At 33.7% G+C, this 25,080-nt stretch overlaps 1 pseudogene; it reads left to right on the plus strand.

Annotated features, from left to right (window-relative positions):
* The first annotated feature begins 277 nt into the window (after positions 1 to 277).
* The window catches only part of LOC143405700 (glycogen debranching enzyme-like), a 60,062-nt pseudogene continuing 35,259 nt past the window's right edge, over positions 278 to 25,080 (plus strand).

Here is a 25,080-nt window from a genome sequence, read left to right on the forward strand (position 1 = left end):
TTGTCCCAGTATACCTCCCAAGCTTTATATACAATCTCATACTCTTGACACCATAGAGAAACTCACTTTCTCTGCTGCAGTTTGAAAAATACTGGACAACATCTTCACTCAGATGCCCACCTCTGCACAAGTCAATTTAGGGGTGAGGGTAGGGTGCTGTGAGGGATTGAGGAGATCAATATAAATAAGGATGTCAGAATTTTCACATCTTAAAGTAACTATGTGAATAGGAATCAGTTTACAGGGAAAGAAACAGGACATTGTGAATGGTTCCACAATGTTTACTATACTTGGTAAAACAAAATGCAGCTAAATCAGAATCTTAGTTTTTATAATTCTTTAAATAAAACAGTATTTTTAACATAATTTTTAAAAATATGGTTTTTATTTAGGGTTTGAACTACAGTTCCGATTAGGCCCAACTTTGCAGGGTAAAGCAGTTACTGTGTATACAAACTACCCATTTCCTGGAGAAACATTTAATAGAGAAAAATTCCGTTCCTTGGATTGGGAAAATCTGACAGAAAGAGAAGATGATTCTGATAAATATTGTAAACTTAATCTGCAACAATCGGGATCATTTCAGTATTACTTCCTTCAAGGGTAAGTGAAGTTAGGTGTTCTGTAAATGGGGAAAAAAAGTTAATTCATTGTAAAACTTGAAGTTATGTAATTTATAAAAAGTTATCAACCATGGCAGTATAATTTTTACGTTGCTTTTTGAGATACAAATAGAATATGGCTCTTCAATTTCTATGAGATTATCCAGTCTTTTCCTACAACCTGATTATAGGATGACATTTATTTAAGTGTGCTGGCTATTTCTGATAAATTCTAGTACATTTGTTTTTCATTAAAACAACATTATTAGATATTATGTATATTGTATGTGGTATAATTATATAGTAATTGTGCAATGTAGTATTAACTGTGTAATAATGCAGAATGGGTAAAAAATTGCTTTCCATTAAGTTTTGTTGCAACTTTGTAAATTATTGTATGTGTTAGAAATAATATAATTTTAAATAGGATAGCTCCTTCCAGTTATTCAGATACTAGAAAAATCTCACTTTTTCCTTCTCATTAAATGCAAAGTTTTAATTTTGCTTTTTTTTCCTTAGAAATGAGAAAAATGGTGGAGGTTACATAGTTGTGGACCCTGTTTTACGTGTTGGCAGTGATGATCACGTGTTACCCTTGGACTGTGTTACTCTCCAGACATTCTTAGCCAAGTGTTTAGGACCTTTGGATGAATGGGAAGACAGACTGAGGTTTGCAAAAGAGTCAGGTGATGTCAGCTTGGTTTCTTTTCCTTTTCTTTTTTAAAATAAATGTAATTATCCTCTGAAATACAGATTTCAGAGGTTTTGCTCCTACTTCTAATTTCACCTCTTAATATATTTAGTAATTATATGAACCATATGAAAATAGAACCATATGAAAATTTTTAAAGTTGACCCTTTTTAATCCATAAAAATGTCAAGTTATGTGGTTCAACTTAAGGACATCTATGATAAAATGTGATCATTGTTATTTCTGAGATTTTTTGCTTTGACATATAAAACCAGTAGCAAACTATTAAAATGTAGAGGAAATGTATTATTATATAATTTTAATTAATAAATATTGACTTTTCACATGGAAGGCATGAGCTGCCAACAATACTTACAATAAGATAAAACTTATTTTACTCTTACATAAAATAGGAGTAACATTAATTTTCTATTTTCAAGTTAAATGTAGGATGAAGAAAGGAATGAAAAGTTCACTGGCATAACTATGTACTATAATTACTGTGAAACATTAAAATTAGGAGATGAGTATATACTGATATTTTTTGTGTATAAATATATCTATTCAACAAATAGAAATTGAATCCCTAATAATAACTAATCATTGTTTTGTGATTTTTTTAGTACACTATTTTATTACCCTGGTCCTGTAGATGAGGACACTGATATTCTGAAAGATATAAGTGGACTTGCTTAAAGTCTCTTTTGGTACAGCTAGAATTTGAACCTAAGTCGTTGACTCCTTTTCCAATAGCATGGTAGCCTTTTTATTTTACCTAAGAAAGTTTACATTGATATTTTTCTTAATTTTAGGTTGGTTTTGTTTGTTTTTTCTTACAGTGGTCTTTGTTGTCTTGCTTTTCAGGTTACAACATGATTCATTTCACCCCACTGCAGACACTCGGACTATCTACGTCGTGCTACTCCCTGGCTGATCAGTTAGAATTAAATCCTGATTTCTCAAGACCTAATAAAAAGTATACATGGCATGATGTTGGACAGGTCGTGGAAAAACTGAAAAAAGAATGGAATATTCTTTGTATTACAGATGTTGTCTACAATCATACTGGTATGAACTTCATTAATTTTGATGAGAATATTAAATTCTGATTATTTCATTCCTCGATATTTTAAATAACAGTTTGTTTCAGTGATGGGAACTGAACTCAGGGCTTCAAAACTGTTAGGCAAGCATTTCAGCATCAAGCCACATCCTCATTCCTTATGTAATGTAAATTTTATAGACATACATGATGATAATGTCATTCAACTTCAAATATCACTGTATATAGTATCACTTTTTTTGTTCTAAGAAAACAGTGCTAGTTGAGGATATAGTCAATATATAATTTGTATGTGATGTTTATAAAAAGAGTCATGATAGAAAGGACCTAATAATCATATCTCAACATAGAGTATTAATACTTTCCAGATTAACAAACATATTCTGTATAGCAAAATATCTGGTACTATAGCATGTATGAAAAGAACTACATGATTTCTACTTAATTATCAGTAAACTCTCAGAAGTTATATCCTTCACGTATTAAAAGAGCTTTAGATCATCTCCAGCACCAAAAAAGATGATTTTTGTTCCCAAGATACCTTAGCTATGTAGAGTTCTATAAAATGTACCAAATTTTCTCAACTGATGATCTTCAAGGAGATAGTTATTCCTCTTACCTGTCATAGCAACTGAGTCTGGACTGATGATGCCTCTGGGCATGTATTCAGTTTAACCCATTATACCTTACAAAATATTCTGTGGGCCACAATGTTGAAGAGTGTGGAGACCACTAATTTGCATATATATAGAACAGGAATTCTGGGTGGTTCAAAAATTCAAGAAATTTCATGAGGTATTTTCCAAGTAAACATAGGAATTATGAAGATACTTAAAAAATTTATTGATCTATTTCATCAATATAGATGATAATCTCCAACAATAGCAGCAAAATTAGGTTGAAAAAATAGATATATTCTAACATTGGGTGTTTCTTTGTGTTCCTGGAAACCAGGTTTCAAAATCTACAGTGAAGCCATTGTAATCTAAACAACTAAGTATTCATTACTTATAAAATTGACAGTATTGGTAATTACTTAGGCATCTATAATATTATTTATGTCAAATTCATCAAATCATGTGATGGCATTGTATTAGTTACAAATGGTAAAAGTTAGAATATGGCTTAGGTAGCTGTAACACAGAGACAGAAAAAGTGACTTAACATTGAGATTGTATGTAGATTTTACAAAAGATTAGGTAGGCATTTCAGGACTAGAGTACTAGCTCAATGTGCAGGGAAAGGAGGCTGTTTCTCTTGTAGCTCTGCTGTCTCCATTGCTTTGCTTACAGCTCTTAATCAAACATGGCTGCTCCAATTTCTGTGTCATATCCCACCCAGAGAAGATGGTAAAGGGAAGCTATGCCTTCTAAGTGCATGGTCTAGTATATGTGTTACTATTGATCATATTGCGAGACAATTACTGTTCTTACATTAGATAAATGCTCTCCATATGCTAAATGTTCACAGGATAATTTTCAGAGACTTTAGATGATTGTATTTTATAATTCTCACTAATTGTTTTGCTGGGGATAGTACTTGCTGAGTTCTATACTACTGCACTCCAGAAGTCTATAGAGTGGATTTCTCTTTCATGTAAAATAAGAAAAATACTTACACTACCTAATGTTTAGAATTCTTTCACTTACCACTTGATTTTGTATCAAAATATTGAGAAAATAAATAGAGTTTTAAGATTTTACCCTTCAAAACAATTGGGTAGAATCAGACATGAAGAGGGCCAGCCTCTTAGGAATCTGAGGCAGAAAGATTGTTTGAGCCTACTAATTCAAGACCAGTTAGGGCAACATATCAAAAGAAAAAAAAATCAGAATATCCTTGTCATTTGTCCTTAACATACATATCTGTGTGTGTGTGTGTGTGTGTGTGTGTGTGTGTGTGTTTGTGTGTGTGTGCGCGCCTCAGAATCAAACCCAGGGCCTTGCTCATGAGACTCTACCACTAGGTTACATCACCAGTAAATGAAAATCCTAATGGGATACAGATATGACTACATTTTGTCTTTTTAACTTGAATTTTAGTGAATGTGATGATAAATCTAGGGGCCAGTATTTTGGTACCAATTTGGAGAACTATCAGTTTAACTATTTATTTATTATTATTATTATTTTTGGCAGTACTTGGGCCTTGTGCATTTTTTTAAAATTAATTTTTATTGTTGGTTGTTCAAAACATTACCTAGTTCTTGATATATCATATTTCACACTTTCATTCAAGTGGGATATGAACTCCCATTTTTACCCCGTATACAGATTGCAGAATCACATCAGTTACACATCCATTGATTTACATATTGCCATACTAGTATCTGTTGTATTCTGCTGCCTTTCCTATCTTCTACCATTCCCCCTACCCCCCTCCCCTCCCCTCTACACTCTCTACCCCTTCTACTGTAATTCATTTCTCCCCCTTATATTTTTTCCCTTTCCCATCACTTCCTCTTGTATTTAATTTTGTATACCCCTGAGGGTCTCCTTCCATTTCCATGCAATTTCCCTTCTCTCCCCCTTTCCCTCCCACCTCTCATCCCTGTTTAATGTTAATCTTCTTCTCATGCTCTTCGTCCCTACTCTGTTCTTAGTTACTCTCCTTATATCAAAGAAGACATTTGGCATTTGTTTTTAAGGGATTGGCTAGCTTCACTTAGCATAATCTGCTCTAATGCCATCCATTTCCCTGCAAATTCTATGATTTTGTCATTTTTTAATGCAGAGTAATACTCCATTGTGTATAAATGCCACATTTTCTTTATCCATTCGTCTATTGAAGGGCATCTAGGTTGGTTCCACAGTCTTGCTATTGTGAATTGTGCTGCTATGAACATGGATGTAGCAGTGTCCCTGTAGTATGCTCTTTTTAGGTCTTTAGGGAATAGACCGAGAAGGGGAATAGCTGGGTCAAATGGTGGTTCCATTCCCAGCTTTCCAAGAAATCTCCATACTGCTTTCCAAATTGGCCGCACCAATTTGCAGTCCCACCAGCAATGTACAAGTGAACACTTTTCCCCACATCCTCGCCAGCACTTGTTGTTGTTTGACTTCTTAATGGCTGCCAATCTTACTGGAGTGAGATGGTATCTTAGGGTTGTTTTGATTTGCATTTCTCTGACTGCTAGAGATGGTGAGCATTTTTTCATGTACTTGTTGATTGATTGTATGTCCTCCTCTGAGAAATATCTGTTCAGGATCTTGGCCCATTTGTTTCTTTTACTGAGAAAAAACTTTTTAGTTTGAGTAAGTCCCATTTGTTGATTCTAGTTATTAACTCTTGTGCTATGGGTGTACTATTAAGGAATTTAGAGCCCGACCCCACAGTATGTAGATTGTAGCCAACTTTTTCTTCTATCAGACGCCGTGTCTCTGGTTTGATATCAAGTTCCTTGATCCACTTTGAGTTAACTTTTGTGCATGGGGAGAGAAAGGGATTCAGTTTCATTTTGTTGCATATGGTTTTCCAGTTTTCCCAGCACCATTTGTTGAAGATGCTATCCTTCCTCCATTGCATGCTTTTAGCCCCTTTATCAAATATAAGATAGTTGTAGTTTTGTGGATTGTTTTCTGTGTCCACTATTCTGTAACATTGGTCCACCCACCTGTTTTGGTACCAGTACCATGCTGTTTTTGTTACTATTGCTCTGTAGTATAGTTTGAAGTCTGGTATAGCTATACCGCCTGATTCACACTTCCTGCTTAGCATTGTTTTTGCTATTCTGGGTCTTTTATTTTTCCATATGAATTTCATGATTGCTTTCTCTATTTATACAAGAAATGCCGTTGGGATTTTGATTGGCATTGCATTAAACCTATAGAGAACTTTTGGTAATATCGCCATTTTGATGATGTTAGTTCTACCTATCCATGAACAGGGTATATTTTTCCATCTTCTAAGATCTTCTTCTATTTCTCTCTTTAGGGTTCTGTAGTTTTCATTGTATAAGTCTTTCACCTCTTTTGTTAGGTTGATTCCCAAGTATTTCATTTTTTTTGAGGATATTGTGAATGGAGTGGTTGATCTCATTTCCATTTCAGAGGATTTGTCGCTGATATACAGGAATGCCTTTGATTTATGCATGTTGATTTTATATCCTGCTACTTTGCTGAATTCATTTATTAGCTCTAATAGTTTCTTTGTAGACCCTTTTGGGTCTGCTAGGTATAGAATCATGTTATCTGCAAATAGTGATAATTTGAGTTCTTCTTTTCCTATTTTTATGCCTTTAATTTCTTTCATCTGTCTAATTGTTCTGGCCAGTGACTCGAGAACTCTGTTGAACAGAAGTGGTGAGAGAGGGCATCCCTGTGTTGTTCCAGATTTTAGAGGGAATGCCTTCAGTTTTTCTCCATTCAGAATGATGCTAGCCTGAGGCTTGGCATAGATTGCTTTTACAATATTGAGGTATGTTCCTGTTATCCCTAGTTTTTCTAGAGTTTTGAACATAAAGGGATGCTGTACTTTGTCAAATGCTTTTTCTGCATCTATTGAGATGATCATATGATTCTTAATTTTAAGCCTATTGATGTGGTGAATAACATTTATTGATTTCCGTATATTGAACCAGCCTTGCATCCCAGGGATAAATCCTACCTGATCATGGTGCACAATTTTTTTGATATGTTTTTGTATCCGATTCGCCAGAATTTTATTGAGGATTCTTGCATTTAGGTTCATTAGAGATATTGGTCTGTAGTTTTCTTTCTTTGAAGTGTCTTTGTCTGGTTTAGGAATCAGGGTGACGTTGGCCTCGTAGAATGAATTTGGAAGTTCTCCCTCTTTTTCTATTTCCTGAAATAGCTTCAAAAGTATTGGTATTAGTTCCTCTTTAAAGGTTTTGTAAAACTCTGCTGTATACCCATCGGTCTTGGGCTTTTCTTAGTTGGTAGTCTTTTGATAGTTTCTTCTATTTCCTCAATTGATATTGGTCTGTTTAGGTTGTCAATATCCTCCTGACTCAATCTGGGCAGATCATATGACTTAAGAAATTTATCGATGCCTTCACTATCTTCTATTTTATTGGAGTATAAGGATTCAAAATAATTTCTGATTATCTTCTGTATTTCTGAAGTGTCTGTTGTGATGTTGCCTTTTTTATCCCGTATGCTAATAATTTGAGTTCTCACTCTTCTTCTCTTCGTTAGCATGGCTAAGGGTCTGTCGATTTTATTTATTTTTTCAAAGAACCAACTTTTAGTTTTGTCAATTTTTTCAATTGTTTCTTTTGTTTCAATTTCATTAATTTCAGCTCTGATTTTAATTATTTCTTGCCTTCTACTTCTTTTGCTGTTGTTTTGCTCTTCTTTTTCTAGGATTTTGAGATGAAGTATTAGATCATTTATTTGTTGGTTTTTTCTTTTTTTAAGGAATGAAGTCCAAGCAATGAATTTTCCTCTTAGAACTGCTTTCAATTTGTCCCATAGATTCCGATATGTTGTGTCTGTGTTTTTATTTATCTCTAAGAATTTTTTAATTTCCTCCTTGATGTCTTCTATAACCCATTGATCATTCAGTAACCTATTGTTCATTCTCCAAGTGATGCATGATTTTTCCTTACTTCTTTTATCGTTGATTTTCAGTTTCATTTCATTATGATCAGATAAGATGCATGGTATAATCTCTACTCCTTTATATTGTCTAAGAGTTGCCCTGTGACATAATATATGATCTATTTTTGAGAAGGATCCATGTGCTGCTGAGAAAAAAGTGTAACTGCTTGATGTTGGGTAGTATATTCTATATATGTCAATTAAGTCTAGGTTATTAATTATGTTATTGAGTTCTATAGTTTCCTTATTCAACTTTTGTTTGGAAGATCTGTCCAGTGGTGAGAGAGGTGTGTTGAAGTCTCCCATGATTATTGTATGGTGGTCTATTAGACTCTTGAACTTGAGAAAAGTTTGTTTGATGAACATAGCTGCACCATTGTTTGGGGCATATATATTTATGATTGTTATGTCTTGTTGGTGTATGGTTCCCTTGAGCAGTATGTAGTGTCCCTCTTTATCCCTTTTGACAAACTTTGGCTTGAAATCTATTTTATTTGATATGATTATGGACACTCCTGCTTGTTTCCGAAGTCCATATGAGTGATATGATTTTTCCCAACCTTTCACCTTCAGTCTATGTATGTCTTTTCCTATCAAATGCGTCTCCTGAAGGCAGCATATTGTTGGGTCTTGTTTTGTGATCCATTCTACTAGCTTGTGTCTCTTAATTGGTGAGTTTAAGCCATTAATATTTAGGGTTATTATTGAGATATGGGTTGTTCTTCCAGCTATATTTGATTATTTATGTTACTAAACTTGGTTTGTTTTCCTCTTTGATTATCCCCCCCCCGCTTTACTGTACTACCTCCCACTGTTGGTTTTCATTGATATTTTCCATTTCCTCTTCCTGTAATATTTTGCTGAGGATGTTTTGAAGAGATGGTTTTCTAGCTGCAAATTCTTTTAACTTTTGTTTATCGTGAAAGGTTTTAATTTCATCTTCCATCCTGAAGCTTAATTTTGCTGAATACACAATTCTTGGTTGGAACCCATTTTCTTTCAGTGTTTGAAATATGTTATTCCAGGATCTTCTAGCTTTCAGAGTCTGTGTTGAAAGATCAGCTGTTATCCTGATTGGGTTACCCCTAAATGTAATCTGCTTTCTTTCTCTTGTAGCTTTTAAAATTCTCTCCTTGTTCTGTATGTTGGGCATCTTCATTATAATGTGTCTAGGTGTGGATCTCTTATGATTTTGCACATTCGGCGTCCCGTAGGCTTCTAGGATTTGGGATTCTGTCTCATTCTTCAAGTCTGGGAAGTTTTCTCGTATTATTTCATTGAATAGATTGCTCATTCCTTTGGTTTGGACCTCTATACCTTCCTGTATCCCAATGACTCTTAAGTTTGGTCTCTTTATGTTATCCCATATTTCTTGGATTTTCTGCTCATGGTTTCTTAACAGTCTTGCTGAGCTGTCTATGTTCTTTTCAAGTTGAAATACTTTGTCTTCATTGTCTGATGTTCTATCTTCTAAGTGTTCTACTCTGCTGGTAGTATTCTCAATTGAGTTCTTAAGTTGGTTTACTGCTTCCTGCATTTCTAGGATTTCTGTTTGTTTGTTTTTTATAACCTCTATCTCCCTGTATAATTGATCCTTTGCTTCTTGGATTTGTTTATGTAATTCATTGTCGAAGTGGTCGAAGTGGTCTTTCATTGTCTGATTTTGCTGTCTAATGTCTTCCTTGAGACTCCAGATCATCTGAAGCATGTACATCCTGAATTCTTTATCTGACATTCCATCTGCTGTAGCTATTACTTCTTCTAAAGTTGAGTTGACCTGCATTGCTTGTGGTCCTTTCTTTCCTTGTCTTTTCATACTGTTCGCATTTTTTTCTGCTTGGTGAAACTGTTGTGTTATTGATTTTTCCCCCTATATATTTATATTGCTCTTGTATAGTTGCAAAGTCTCCCTCGCAGGCGCTGGTAGTGGCTCCGCCCCTCCTCCAATTGGGGCAATGTGCCTACCATGCCGGCAGGCCGCTGGGCCTGTTCTTTTGGTGGTCGCAGGTCCGCCTACCTTGCAGGCGCGGGCCGCGGCTCTGACCCTCTGCAGGCCGCTGGACCTGTTCTGCCAGTGGGTCGCAGGTCCGCCTACCTTGAAGGCCCGGGCAGCGGCTCTGTCCCTCCACGGGCCGCTAGGCCTGTTCTGTCTATCGGTTGCAGGTCTGTCTACCTAGCAGGCGCTGGTGGCGGCTCTGCCCCTCCCCCAACCGAGGCGATGGCGGGCCACTGGGTCTGTTCTGCCTGTGGGTCGCAGGTCCGCCTACCTTGCAGGTGCGGGGAGCGGCTCTGCCCCTCCGCGGGTTGTTGGGCCTGTTCTGCCGGTGGGTCGCAGGTCAGCGTACCTTGCAGGCGCGGGCGGTGGCTCTGACCCTCTGCAGGCCGCTGGGTCTGTTCTGTCTATCGGTTGCAGGCCTGTCTACCTTGTAGGTGCTAGTGGCGGCTCTGCCTCTCCCCCAACCGGGGCGATGGCAGGCCGCTGGGCCTGTTCTTTCGGTGGTTGCAGGTCTGCCTACCTTGCAGGCGTGGGCGGCGGCTCTGACTCTCTGCAGGCCGCTGGGCCTGTTCTGCCGGTGGGTCGCAGGTCCGCCTACCTTGCAGGTGCGGGGGGGGGCGGGGGGGCGGCTCAACCCCTCCGCGGGCCGCTGGGTCTGTTCTGTCTGTTGGTTGCAGGTGTGTCTCGGCCTTGTGCATTCTAAGTAAGTTATTCTACCACTGAGCTATATCCCCAGCCCTTTTTATTTTATTTTGAGACAGGGTCTTACTAAGTTGCCCATGCTGGCTTATAACCTCTTGATCCTCCTGTTTCAGCCTCTTACATAGCTAAGATTACAGATGTGCACACCAAGCTGGGCTTTAATTTCACTTTTATTATATGATCTCTGCTCCTTATATATCCTGAATTCACCTAAGTGTTTATTTATTGTGGGTATAAATAAATAATCACTAAATTGCTTACTAACTAAATGACAGAAACTAAAAATGATACTGATTCTAAAATTCTGTAAGAGTGCTCACTGAGTAAATAAGACACAAACATGGTCATCTCATCAGCACAGCAAAGTGGTCACAATTGCAGATTCTGAAGAGAGACTTACATTAATTCCTCTGGCCAAATTACTCAACCCTTGAGCCTTAGTTCCTCCTCTATGAGAGGAACATAACAGTATGTTCTGTATTGTGTGAGAGGAAATGAAGAATAACAAAGTATATTTAACTGCATAGAACAATTCTCAATGTGCAGTAGGTATTATTTTGCATTTTTCTAACCACTTGTATTTCTCAGTATGAATTCAGGGGGCATTAGTCCATTGTAAACATAAAACAAATTGGGTCTAACTTTTGTCTATTTAAAAAATTAAATTAGCAATTTCTCAATCTCATAAAAACAACATATTTTACCCTTTAGGATTAGCTGTGCAAAGATGTTACTTGTGAAAGAACTAATTTTTCTTCCTTCGTATTTTCCTAAGCGATATTTAAGTTAAAAAACAAGTGTATAAGAAGATACCAAAACCAAAGTTTTTTTTTTTCATAAAACAGAATCAGTATAAAATATCGATATCTAAATATAGAAGGAAGTGGGTGGTAGATGTTGATATTTCATCTTTAAACTTAACATAGATACCATTTTCTATTTAATTATAAGATATGAGTTTTCTTTTGTTCAAATTTATTTGTTTTTTTTTTTTTAAGCTGCTAATAGTAAATGGATCCAGGAACATCCAGAATCTGCATATAATCTTGTGAATTCTCCACACTTAAAAACCTGCCTGGGTCTTAGACAGAGCACTCTGGCATTTTTCCTGTGATGTTGCAGAAGGGAAATACAAAGAAAAAGGAATACCTGCTTTGATTGAAAATGATCAACACATGAATGTAAGTATTTATACAGTAATACCACACTAAATCAAAATAACAAAATTTCTTAAGTACAAATTAAATATATAGCTGAAAATTATTTATAATCAGTATTTTAATATGTTAAACAATATTTGGTAAAATATTTAAAAATATGTTTTAACTGTTAAAATTTCTCAGTGTATTCGAAAAATAATTTGGGAGGATATTTTTCCAAAGATTCAACTCTGGGAATTTTTCCAAGTAGATGTTCACAAAGCAGTTGAACAATTTAGAAGACTTCTAACACAAGGTAAATAGATGCAGTAGATTGTTTCTATCAATTTTAAGAAATTTAATATTACTTTTAAAAGGATAACTCCTTTTTTTCTTAGTTAATATTCATTAAATCTGTTGTTTTGATACAATATTTTTGTTATTTTTGGTATTTGAAAACTGATTCTGGAAGCTGAAACATCTAAAGGGCATGCTCTAATAATAAAACCAATTTTTTATTTTATTGTTGGCAGAATGCTCAGAATATAGTCAAACTCAGCATATATTTGTTAAAAGCATAAATGGGAATTAGGTAGAGCAGGTTACTTCAGCTGAGAAAGGCTTGAACAAGGCTTTGAAATTGAGAAATGTGAATCTTCTGCTGTCTAAGGTAAGAATCTTAACTATGCAAGAGGGACTTCCAACCCATGGTGTTCACCACAAACACCCTCCTTACACTTAGTGAGACTGAAGCTAGATATTAGCTAATAATAAAAGGTAAAGAAGTAAATATTCAGTTAAGGATGTAACTAATCTAGTTAATCAGTGTCCCCTTAACAAAATAAGAGGAAAAAACATACTCAAAGAGAACTTGAGGTTTTTAGGAGACAAATTAGAAAGGATTATGAAGAAAGTATCTGCAAGTAGTATGGGACAGCCCAGCAGGGAGGATGTTTGGGGACCCGGGAGGGGTTCTTTTAAAATAGGAAATTTTCTTCCTTGTCCAGAGACCAAAACTAGAATAGGACCCAAATATACTGCCTTTGAAGTAGAAATGAGTTTGCCTTTACATTTAAGAACTCAGTTAGATTCAGGCATCAACTTTTACAAGTATGTATCACCATAATACAGGAACTTTTAGTCCTGATTTTGCTTCATATTTCATTCACCAAAATTTCTCTCTCCTTTAATATTTATAAGTAGTATCATTTATATGTAATATGTGTGCTCATTATAAAGAGAAAAAGCCCCAAATAGTTCAAAATATAATAAAATACAATGTGCAACTACCCCTCCTACAAAACATACTTTGAGGGAACTACCAAGTAATAGTTTCTGTGTTTCCTTTCAGATTATTTTTGAAATAAATTCAGATTTTACATGTGGTTTTACATAATTCTCTCTGTAAACTATATATATATATATATATATATATATATATATATATATATATATATATATATACTCGTTTTATATTTGTATATATGTTATATACATTAAACTAAAGCATGGACTATTTAATTTGTTCATTAGTTGACAATATGAATTTGTTATAGTTATTTCTCTTAACTCCCAAGTAGCAATACACTGTTTTAACATACTTTAACTGGTTGGGATTGTGACTCAGTGGTAGAGTACTTGCCTAGCATGTGTGAGGAACTGGGTTCCATTCTCAGCACCACATAAAAAATAGATAGATAAATAAACAAACAAACAAACAGACAAACAAATGTTTAAAAATATAAAGAGTACTTTAACTAGCTTTTTCTCCCCAATTTTTTTGTAATTCTTTCATTCAATGCATTTTTATTGATCCACCTACTGTGTGCTGGACACTCAGGCATGAGAATTCAGTGGCAAACATAGCAAGAACCTTGCCCTAGTGGAATTTATATTCTTATAAGCAGTACTATCTAAAACATACCCTGTATATGTATGTTTATTTGCTATATAAGTAGATCTACAAGATAAATTGTTATACGTAAAACAAGTAGGTCAAAGGATATGCAAATTTCAAATACAATAGATATCATCAAATTGCTTTTTTAAAATTATACCTACTCACATGTTTTGAAAAACTCTCACCAACGTGTGATACCAATAATCTTTAAAATCTTTTTTCAAGCAGGCAAATCATCTTGGTATGTATGGTTAAATATCTTGTCTTAGTTGATATTTCTTTTTATGTTAATGAAGTATCTTTTCACATGTTAATTAGCCACTTACATTTCTTGCATTAATTGTGTGATAGTATTTTTTTCCATTTTTTATTGGACTGTTTGTCCTTTTCAAATTGATTCATTATTATTGATGGTTCTTTATTATATAGGTGTTAAATATATTCTCTTAGTATGCTGTTGATCTTTTAACTATTGCTTATGGTGCTGTTTATTTTCAATGTAGTCAGTCTTTTATGGCTTTTCACATCATGTTTAGAAAAGGCTTTTCATAAACATACTGTTTTTTTCTAATAATATTATTCATATTTTCCAATAAAATATTTTATGAAGCTACAATTTATGTGTATCATATGAAAAAGGTATTTAGCTTTATTTTTAAAATGTTGTTAAATTGATAATCCATAATTTTACACTGATTTGAAATACAACCATAATACTTCTTAGTGTATAGCCATATCCTAAATATACTTTAGGCTTTTATCTGTGTTTTCCATTTATCTGCCTTCAATTCTATCAATACTAAAAACTATTTATTGATACTACTGGTATAGATTTGTTTTTTTCTTTCTCAAGCATTTTTTAGCAGTTTTACTCTTCCAGATGAACCTTAGAAACTGGGTTTTAAGAATCTGTTTTATTTTATTGCTTGTGTTTTTGTAAACCATTTCAAGGTCTCTTTAGAATAAAACAAGGACAAATTAATTAATTAATGGAAAATTAAGCCTAGTATATAACAAAGGAAAAAGCCCACAAATGCTTTATTTATAAAGAAACAGGCCAAAGGAATTTATTGTAAGGAAGGGTTCTTCAAAGGAAAACAAGAAGCAGGAGGCTGTGGGGGAAGTTAGCCTAATTGGTGACTTACCATTTGCCCAGTAATTCTTCCTCCTGGAGGCAGCTGGCACCTCAAGACTAGTTGGGACACTGGTATCTCTCTCCATCTCCCGGGAGTTGTGTTTGAACCTGGGGTTGTTTCACCCAATAAATTCCTCAGTATAACAGAATTCTCTCTGAATCAGACATCTGCAAAAGCAATGGAGTAGTCTCAGATCAGTGAAATTGCACCAAGTGTTCTCCAAAGGGCCTACCTCCATTTAGAGTTGGCTCAGATATGCCCACTGTTCATTCCCGCCTTCCATCACAAGTACTTCTTTCAGAGAAAGCAAAGAAAGTCAAGTTTTAATAAGATTTACTTTAGAATTGGAAGCAATCTTTGAGGAAACACAACTCCTGAGGTTAGACTATTTGGTAGCACTTGAGAAGAAAATGCTACTACCAAAGTCCAGATGTCATAAAGTTTAATAAGTAGGGCTGAAGGAGTTGAGTATTTCCTGGCACTCATAAAGCCTTGAATTTGATTCCCAGCAGTGTTAAAAAAGAAGAAGCAATAGTAGTAGTGGACATTGACTGAGAGCAAAAAAGTGGGGCTTGAATTGAACTGATAACAATCCCTATGTTTGTTTGTTTTTTGTTTCATAATGATATTTTTGTCTCTGTATGTTACCCCCACCCACTGTGTGTATGTGTATGATATGTGGTATGGAGATGATAAGCTGGAGGATGGAAGGGTAGGAAGATGGTTATGAAATTAATATTTGTTTTATTTTCTATGAAATAATTGTATATTTAAAATTTGAAATCAGGGGCTGGGGTTGTGGCTCAGCGGTAGAGCATTCACTTAGCACATGTGAGGCCCTGGGTTTGATCCTCAGCACCACATAAAAATAGATAAAATACAGGTATTGTGTACAACTACATCTAAAAAATAAATATTTTTTTAAAAATTTAAAATCAGTGACAGTTATAATCTCCCTGTGAATATTTGCATTTAAGCACTCATCTTTTCTTCTTTCAGGAAATAGGAGAGTAACCAAGTCTGATCCGAAGCAGCATCTGAAGATTATTCAGGATCCTGAATACAGAAGGCTTGGCTGCACTGTGGATATGAACATTGCACTAGCGACCTTTATACCACATGAGTATGTTATTTGTTTTCTTTGTGAAATAAATACTGCTACTACTTATAAACCATTATGGCTAGTATAATTTTCAAAGAGCTTATTGAAATCCTTCATATGAAATGAAATAGGCACCATAATTCTACTTCAGCATATGGCATATTCATGTTTTTTATTTGTGCCAGGTCATATTCCTGTGCATGTATGTAACAGTCTTTACTGTTGGAAAGTTTTTCAGTCATAATAAGATTCTGATGATTAAGATTTCTATGCCTCTTGTTAGAAAAATTTTATATGTAAGTTTTGTAAAAAACATTAAATAGGTTTGTATTGCTTTATCTGCTCTAGTGATGGGCAGCTGCGATTGAAGAATGCTGTAATTGGTTCCGTAACAGAATTGATGAATTGAATTCAGAGAAGCATCAACTCATGAATTATCATCAAGAACAGGTTTTACCTATATTTATTGCTTTTCTTTGAGTCTTTAAACTATTTTTTTTTATCGTTGATGGTGATGCAATATAATTTAATGTTTTCCAGGCAGTTAATTGCCTTTAGGGAAATGTGTTTTATGAATGACTGGCTGGCCATGGTCCTAAACTAGGACCTGTCACTAAAAGATATCCTTTAGTTACCAGGTATTCCATTTTCTTTTCTTTTCATGAAAGATTAAAAACTAAAATTTGTTTTTAACTGTGAATTAACCTAAATGTTTCCTTTAAAGCACAACTGCAGTACATTTATTAAACTAAGAGAGTTTTGATTTGGAATTAGGCTTAAGTGTGTTAGGCAAATCTTTAGTTAGAAAAATGATCATCCATATGAACAAATTTATAGTTGTTATTTACATTAATGTTTCTGGAGGTCTGCATACTTAGTGTCTTAGTCTGTTTTCTGTTGTGGTAACAAAATACTTGACGTTGGGTAATTCATAAGAAACAAGGTTTAGGGGCTGGGGATGTGGCTCAGTAGTAGAGTCTAGCACATGTGAGGCCCTGGATTCAATCCTTAACACCACATAAAAATAAATAAATAAAATAGTTGTGTCCAACTACAACTAAAAAATAAATATTAAAAAAAGAAGCAAGATTTAGTTTTGTTCAAGGTTTTGGAGACTTGAGAAGTCTAAGAGTGTTACACTAGCATTTACTCAGCTTCTGGTAAGGGCCTCCAGCTGCCTCAACTCATGATAGGAAGGGGAAGGGCAAGTGAACACATACAAAAGAGACAAAGCAGGAGGGGCAGTCTTACTTTCTAACAACCCACTCTCTTGATAACTAATCCAGTCCCTTGTGTGAGTTCCTCCCACAAGAAAGGCATTAATTCATTCATGAGGGCTCCACTCATATGACCCAAGTACTAAAAATAATGCCCATCTTCTAACACTCTCACATTAAGAAATTAAGATTCCAGCACATGAACTTTTGGGAGACACACTCAAACCATAGCAGTTAGTGATAAATACAGTGTTAATCAAATTGAGCAAGCATTTATATCCTTATTTTCTCCTCCTACTCTTTTTTTTTTTTTAACTTTGGACAATGCTGGGCATTGGGCCCAGGGGCTCCACAAGCCATCTACCATTGAGCTATACCCCAACCCCATAGTTCTTTACTTTATAGGCAAAATGTAACATAAATTGGGCAACTAGAAGATAGTAAAAGCCTTTGAGAAGTAGCATCAATATCTCAATTGTTTTCTTGTGATTTTAAGAGGTTTTAAAAATTCCTTAAAACGTTAGCATTATATATGCTACAATGTTAACTCCATTCGTCAGATCCTATTAGATTTACTGCCATTTGGGGAGGTAAATAATGTTTATTGATTTTTCACCTATATTGAAGTTTTTTCCCTGTAAATGGTGTCACACTAATTTTATTTATTATACTCATAAGGAAAGTTTAATTTTTAATGTTGCTAATTCAGATTCTCTCCAAGCCGTTTCTCTGTGTGGATTTAATATTTAATTTTATCTCTATAGGTATTTTACTTTCCCATTTGAAGAAATGGCCTTATCTGCAGAAGAATCTATGATTCACCTTCCAAATAAAGCTTGTTTTTTCATGGCACATAATGGATGGGTGATGGGAGATGATCCTCTTCGAAACTTTGCTGAACCAGGTACATCACTTTTGACTTCTCAATGGACAGGGAAAAAATTTCATAGAAAGTTCAATATGATCTGTTTTTTTGATTTGTTTCCCCACTAGGCTAGAGGTTTTTAAACTGTTTCACCAGTTTGAGAGAGAAGAAAAGGAGGTAGAACTTTGAAACTAATGCTGTTATAATTACATCTACATAAGAGAGATTTTCAACCACTGGCCAGAGAGGTATTAAGGTATTTGAAAGGCAGTTATACCAGAAACTAATTTTTTTTTTTTAGGTTCCCCTCACTTACTCTAGCATCTTGTTTTCAACAATCATGTTATTGTCAGGAAGTGTTTTATAGGAAACACCTTGATATGTATTTTTTTCAACAGTTTAGAATTAGTAGTTTATTATTGTGACCTTAGAATTGATTCAGAAATCTTATATGCTATTATTTAAGAATATGACCTTGGGCTTAAGTATTTCTGCCCTTTCTTTTCTAACCATTCTAAATGAAAAAAAGAAATTCTTCTATATGCCATGAATTTAGTATAACCTTTTGCCAAAATTGAGTAGCAAGTTGGAGACGGAGCCTTAAAATGTTTTGGTAGAACTATAGTTATAAGAGTCTATGATAATACTATCACTATTTTTCCTCAGGAAATAACTTGGAATTTTGAAATTGAGCTCAAATTTTTAGAAGAGACTATAAGGTGTAATTTTTGCCACATATATCTAAGGTAGAAAACTTTGTCCTATATCATTTTAGGTATGATTTTAGCCAATAAATCATTTATGGTAGAAATAATGCAGTTTTAAAATGGTATAGTTCCTTGAAGTAAATGTTTTTATTCTATTTCTTAAGCCATTGAAAACAAACTTCTTTTTTAACAAGTTCAGATGTTTATTTAAGAAGAGAACTGTTTTGTTGGGGAGACAGTTTTAAATTACGCTATGGAAATAAACCAGAGGACTGCCCTTATCTCTGGGCACATATGAAAAAATATACCGAAATAACTGCAACTTATTTCCAGGGAGTGCATCTTGATAACTGCCACTCAACACCTCTTCATGTAGCTGAGGTATAGAAAAACAATTCGTCCACATTAAGCAAAGATATTCAAGATTTCTTCCCAGCTTTCCTCAAGTAGATTATACAGATAGCTAGTTGAACACAAGCATTGATTTGGCATTGAATTATATTTTTGTATAATTTGAATAATTCTAACAATCTTTAAATGCAATTGTTAAGGAATACTGGGTTATAAAATGTTTAGCAAGTTAACTTTTAAATTTTAATTCAGGAAGAATTCAGGAAGAGCGATCATATTTGTCAATAATTCCATTTTTATCAATTATTTATGAAAACAAAAGTGTAAATATAACTATTGTCTATTCCTCTTTTGGGCTTTTTAAAGCAACTTTTGAATAATAACAATATTCATAATATTATCTTCTACCTAATACAACTTTGTAAATAAATACTTATAATGTTAATCTTGCTAATAAGATCCTTGATAGCTTCCTAGCAACAATTTTTTGGAAATACGTGCTTATCTGAAAAATACCTATTTCAATAATTTTCTATAATATATATGTCTCAAGTCCTGTGATGAAAAATTGATTTGATTTTTGAGGGATTTAGTAAACATTAATTAAGTAAACATGAAATAAGAACATTGGCTGATAGAACATTATTTACCTCCCCAAATGGCAGCTCTTTGTCTTCATATTGTGCTTTAACAATAGCAAAACAATATATACATGTATGTACACACACACAAATATATACTTATAACATTATGGCACAACTAAATGTTAAAGCTAACTTAATTCACTTAATTTTAAGTTATAAAATCCTCTAGGATTGTGCTTGTTAGGATTCCAGGTATTTTGTTATCTTTTATGTAAGGATATGTTAAAACATTTTTGGAACCAATCTAATTTTTTTATTATAAGCTACTATTTTCTGATTCTGTGTAGCATCAATGTAGATCATAAGTCTCAGAGGTAGAAATTGTTATGAGTTTAATCTATTTTGTCCTATAATCCCATATATGGAATGCATATAAAAACTTAAATAGAATATACAACATAGAATACATATTATATAATATGATTAATTATATAATAATATAAATTTGATTAATATATGTAAGCTCTAGATTATGATTTTTTTTACCTGTTTTAATGTACCTATGTCAATTTCATTGGAATATTTACAGAATTGAAAATGGGACTCAGTGGCTTAAGAGTTTGTTATCTGCAGGCTTCAGTTTGGTCAGTCAGATCTAAATTTTGTAATAGCTAAATAATTCACCAGGAAGGAATTTATCATTAATTACTTAGGAAACCACCTGGAAATTAACAGTCTTACTAGATATTAAAAACAAAGAAACAAGGGCTGGGGTTGTGACTCAGCCTTAGAGCACTCACCTAGCACTCACCTAGCATCACCACATAAAAGTAAATAAAACAAAGGTATTGTGTCCAACTACAAATTATATATATATACATACAAGAAGCAGGGAGAAATACTGGCAGAATTGCAGTGATACAGGTTACATTTTTAAAAAGCACTAACATTTTTCTTCTTCTTTTCTCCCTTGTGTCCCTATCTCTGCAAAATCTAAACTTCTTTTTAACTGCTTTACTCTACATATTCTCATATTCCTTATGTTTGTTGGTTCTGTTTGTTGTTTTGTCACATTTGTACATTAAACTTCATTTGGAATTCTTTCTGAATTTTCATTTTGTCTTACCATATGTATCTTCTTGTGTTAAACCCATGCCTAGTCTTGTCTCCTCCCTTCCTACCTGTCTCACTTTTCTCTCTTTTACATGTGTGACTGTGCTTTTTTCAGTACATGTTGGATGCTGCTAGGAAATTACAACCCAATTTATATGTAGTAGCTGAACTGTGCACGGGAAATGAAGAACTGGACAATATCTTTGTTACTAGACTGGGCATTAGTTCCTTAATAAGAGGTAGGCTTGTTGAAGTGTCTTTCCCATTTAAAACTTCAGCTTTTGTTTAAGTGTACTAAAAGACATTTAGTAGTTTTTTAATGTAATTCTTAATAATTTTCAATACAATTAATATTCTTTTGGATAGTCTATGTGAGAGTTTCCAATCTAACTCAATCTATTTTTATCAGTAAATATTTCTACTTTGGGGTACAAGATCTCATTTCAAATCACAAGGTTGGCAGGATGATCTAATGGCTCACAATCAAAACCATTTTTTGTTGTTAAAAATATACAAATCTGTTCTTCATTTTCTACCTGAGTATATGATATAATCTTTAGATTTTTTTCCTATAGATTTTTGTATAGCTATTATCTCAATAAACACCTGAGGTTTACTTTTTTCTATCTGAGCCATCTCTCCCCCTAAGTTATAAAAGACTGCTTTGGTCACTTAAACTAGTAGACATTTAGTAATTATCATTAATTACTTAGGAAATTGCTTAAAGAAGTTTTACTTTTGATTATACTGATGTGTTCTTTATTTTAAAAAATCAATTATGAAATTTAACCTTTTCTTGGACATAAGTAATAGAGATTGTTAAAATGTTCTGTAATGCTCTGCAGAGGCAATGAGTGCATATAATATTCATGAAGAGGGCAGGTTAGTTTACCGATATGGAGGAGAACCTGTCAGATCTTTTGTTCAGCCCTGCTTGAGACCTTTAATGCCGGCTATTGCACATGCTCTGTTTATGGATATTACCCATGATAACGAGTGTCCTATTGTGGTAAGCATCATTCCATTTCTTGTATCTACTTATTTGGCTAGATATTTTGATATTTACTTATCTGCTATTTTGTGGCATGAATATCCACATACTTCAAAATAGTATCTTAGATTTAAAAGCAATTATAGCTTATGGTTTTAAAGATGTTCTTTTGTTATAGAACAAATTAATGTATCTTATAGAATGTATTTGTGTAATTATTTTTTATTTCATTGTGATACAGAATTTTACTTATTTATTTTATTATGATACAGTGCTTTTCCTTTGAAAGAAAGTATATTTTGCTGTTTAATTGTTTCCTAGCATAGATCAGCCTATGATGCCCTCCCAAGTACCACAATTGTTTCTATAGCATGCTGTGCTAGTGGAAGTACATGAGGCTATGATGAACTAGTACCTCATAAGGTTTGTTTCTGTGTTGTTTTTTAAAATTCATATGATTAGCATTTTTATCAAAAAACTCTCATTGTAATTAAAATGTATACATGGCCAAGTTTTACCGTTCTCCAGATATCAGTGGTTTCTGAAGAATGGTTTTATACTAAGTGGAATCCTGGAACATCCCCATCAAATACCGGTGATGTCAATTTCCAAAGTGGAATTATTGCAGCCAGGCGTGCTATCAATAAACTTCATCGAGAGCTTGGAGCCAAGGGCTTTATTCAGGCAAGAGACCAAGTTTCCTAAATGTCTTTCTGAAAGTTTCCAGGGAAAGACTTCTCAGTTTGAGCACTCATTTCTAATTTGAGTGCTAATTAAGTGCTTTTTTTTCACTTCTCAGGTGTATGTGGATCAGGTTGATGAAGATATAGTGGCTGTAACCAGACATTCACCCAGTATCCATCAGTCTGTTGTGGCTGTATCTAGAACTGCTTTCAGGAATCCCAAAACTTCATTTTACAGCAAGGAAGTGCCTCAAATATGTATCCCTGGTAATGTAATCTAAAAATTGTTATTGTAATTATATCATTATATTAAATTATACTATAATTCCATATACATTATCATTATATGTTCTATGTAATAAATGCAAGTGTGAATGTAGTTAAAAAGAGGAATTACAAATTTGGGATAACTTACATTTTTATTGCATGGAACAAAATCTGGACAGAAATACACTCAAATATTAACCTTTTTTTGAATTTTAAAATGTTTTGTTTACATCTTAATACTTTCTGTTTTTCCTTAATATGTATATAATGAACATGTATTTGTCTTATACTCTGACATAGATAAATATTTCTTTTTATATGTGTGACATACATTTATATATGTGTGTATAAGTATGTATTGCATTTGCACACATACACATATATAAACAAAAATGGAAAATAGTCTAACATGATACTTAAGATTCCTTGCAATCCATCCTCATCTACTATCCTAGCCCTGCTTTACTCTACTGTTTCAGCCAAATAGATGTTTTCACTGTTTCCCAAGAAGTCTTATTTCTATCTGTATATGATTTATATCCTTCAAGGACTAAAGTTCCACCTCTTTGAAAAACCTGTACATACTCAGTGATTTTTCTTTCTAAACATATAACAATCATATTCTATGTCTCTCTTTTGATACTTAATTATAAACTATATCCCTGAGATATGTTATTATTTCTAGACTTTTTCCTAGATAATTATATTTTATTTTCTTGTTATTACAGATAGTATATGATAGCATAGCATGATTGTGTATAAGCAGCAACAGTACGACTTTGGAGACTCTCATAAAAATAATCACATTCTATAGGTGTTCATTGCTGGTTGCTAAATATGTATAATTCCAATCTTTAAATATTATCAACCTGAATAGTTTTAGTGTTAAATATTCCTTACTTTCCTTAACTGTTAAATTTATATTCAGTAATCTCATTGAATCTTTACTAATATTCATAGATTTTTGTGTTTATTTTCTATTTTTTTAGTTGTCAATGGATACAATGATTTTATTTTATTTATTTATTTTTATGTGGTGCTGAGGATTGAACCCAGTGCCTCACATGTGCTAGGTGAGCACTCTACCTTTGAGCCACAACCTCAGCCCTATTTTCTATTTTTGATGCTGGGGATTGAACCCAGGCCTCCTGCATGCTTAGCACATGCTCTACTACTGACCCGTGCTCCCAGCCCCATCCCTTCATAGTTACTTTTACAGAACTCCATCACTGTACAGTATTATCTCAGGTTTTGTTTTGATCAGTGATGATTCTTAAAACATTTCCATCTGTTAAGTCTACAAATTGTGATTTTAAGTGTATTTCGTATTTTGTCATTCAGTTTTTAATAAAATTTACTATGGTTGGTAATATTCTTATTTAAATTTTGAATGTACACTAGGAACAATTTTTTGTTAACTTTTTAATATATTTGTAGGCAAAATTGAAGAAGTGGTTCTTGAAGCTAGAACTATTGAGAGAAATACAAAACCTTATAAGAAGGATGAGAATTCAATCAATGGGTTACCAAATATCACAGTAGAAATTAGAGAACATATTCACGCATTTGGGATTCACCTCTTTCTATTATGTTGAATATTTTAAGGTCATGAGAATTATTTGTTGAATGGATTTTCATAATTGTTTTCAAGTTAATGAAAGTAAAATTGTTAAACAAGCTGGAGTTGCCACAAAAGGGCCCAATGAATATATTCAAGAAATAGAATCTGAAAACTTGTCTCCAGGAAGTGTTATAATATTCAGGTATGTTAATTAGAGTTCAAATTATTGACTTTACTTATATTTAAAACAAGTTTAACTGTAAACTTTGAATAAATCACTCCTAAAAATCAACCATTTTTTATTAACATCATTCAGAGTTAGTCTTGATCCACATGCACAAGTTGCTGTTGGAATTCTTTGAAATCATCTGACACAGTTCAGTCCTCACTTTAAATCTGGGAACCTTGTTGTTGACAACACAGATCCTATATTAAAAATCCCCTTTGCTTCGTAAGTATGTCTTATTTTATAGAGATTTAACATTTTAATAACTGGTGAGTTGTTGCTGTCTTGATTTAAACATGTTAAGGGTCCTCTCTGTCCATACTACTTAAAGTGTGGTGCAGGGACCAGCAGTGTCAGCATCAGCTGTTGTTATCCTATTATATTATCATTCATGTGGGTATTCACAGGGGTGCTTTCTCATTCTTGTGCAGTCTTTCTTCAGATATAGATACATACATGTCTACATAAACAGAGACACACACACAATTTTATTGAACTGAGATTAGGTTCTATACATCACATTCCTTACTTCATCATTTTTTAAAATTTCATCATATTATTCTATTATATGGATATACCATGATTTATTCAATCATTTTCCATTTTGGACATCTAGAATGCTT

The sequence above is a fragment of the Callospermophilus lateralis genome, chromosome 8 (assembly GCF_048772815.1).
Source record: "Callospermophilus lateralis isolate mCalLat2 chromosome 8, mCalLat2.hap1, whole genome shotgun sequence".
NCBI lineage: Eukaryota > Metazoa > Chordata > Mammalia > Rodentia > Sciuridae > Callospermophilus > Callospermophilus lateralis.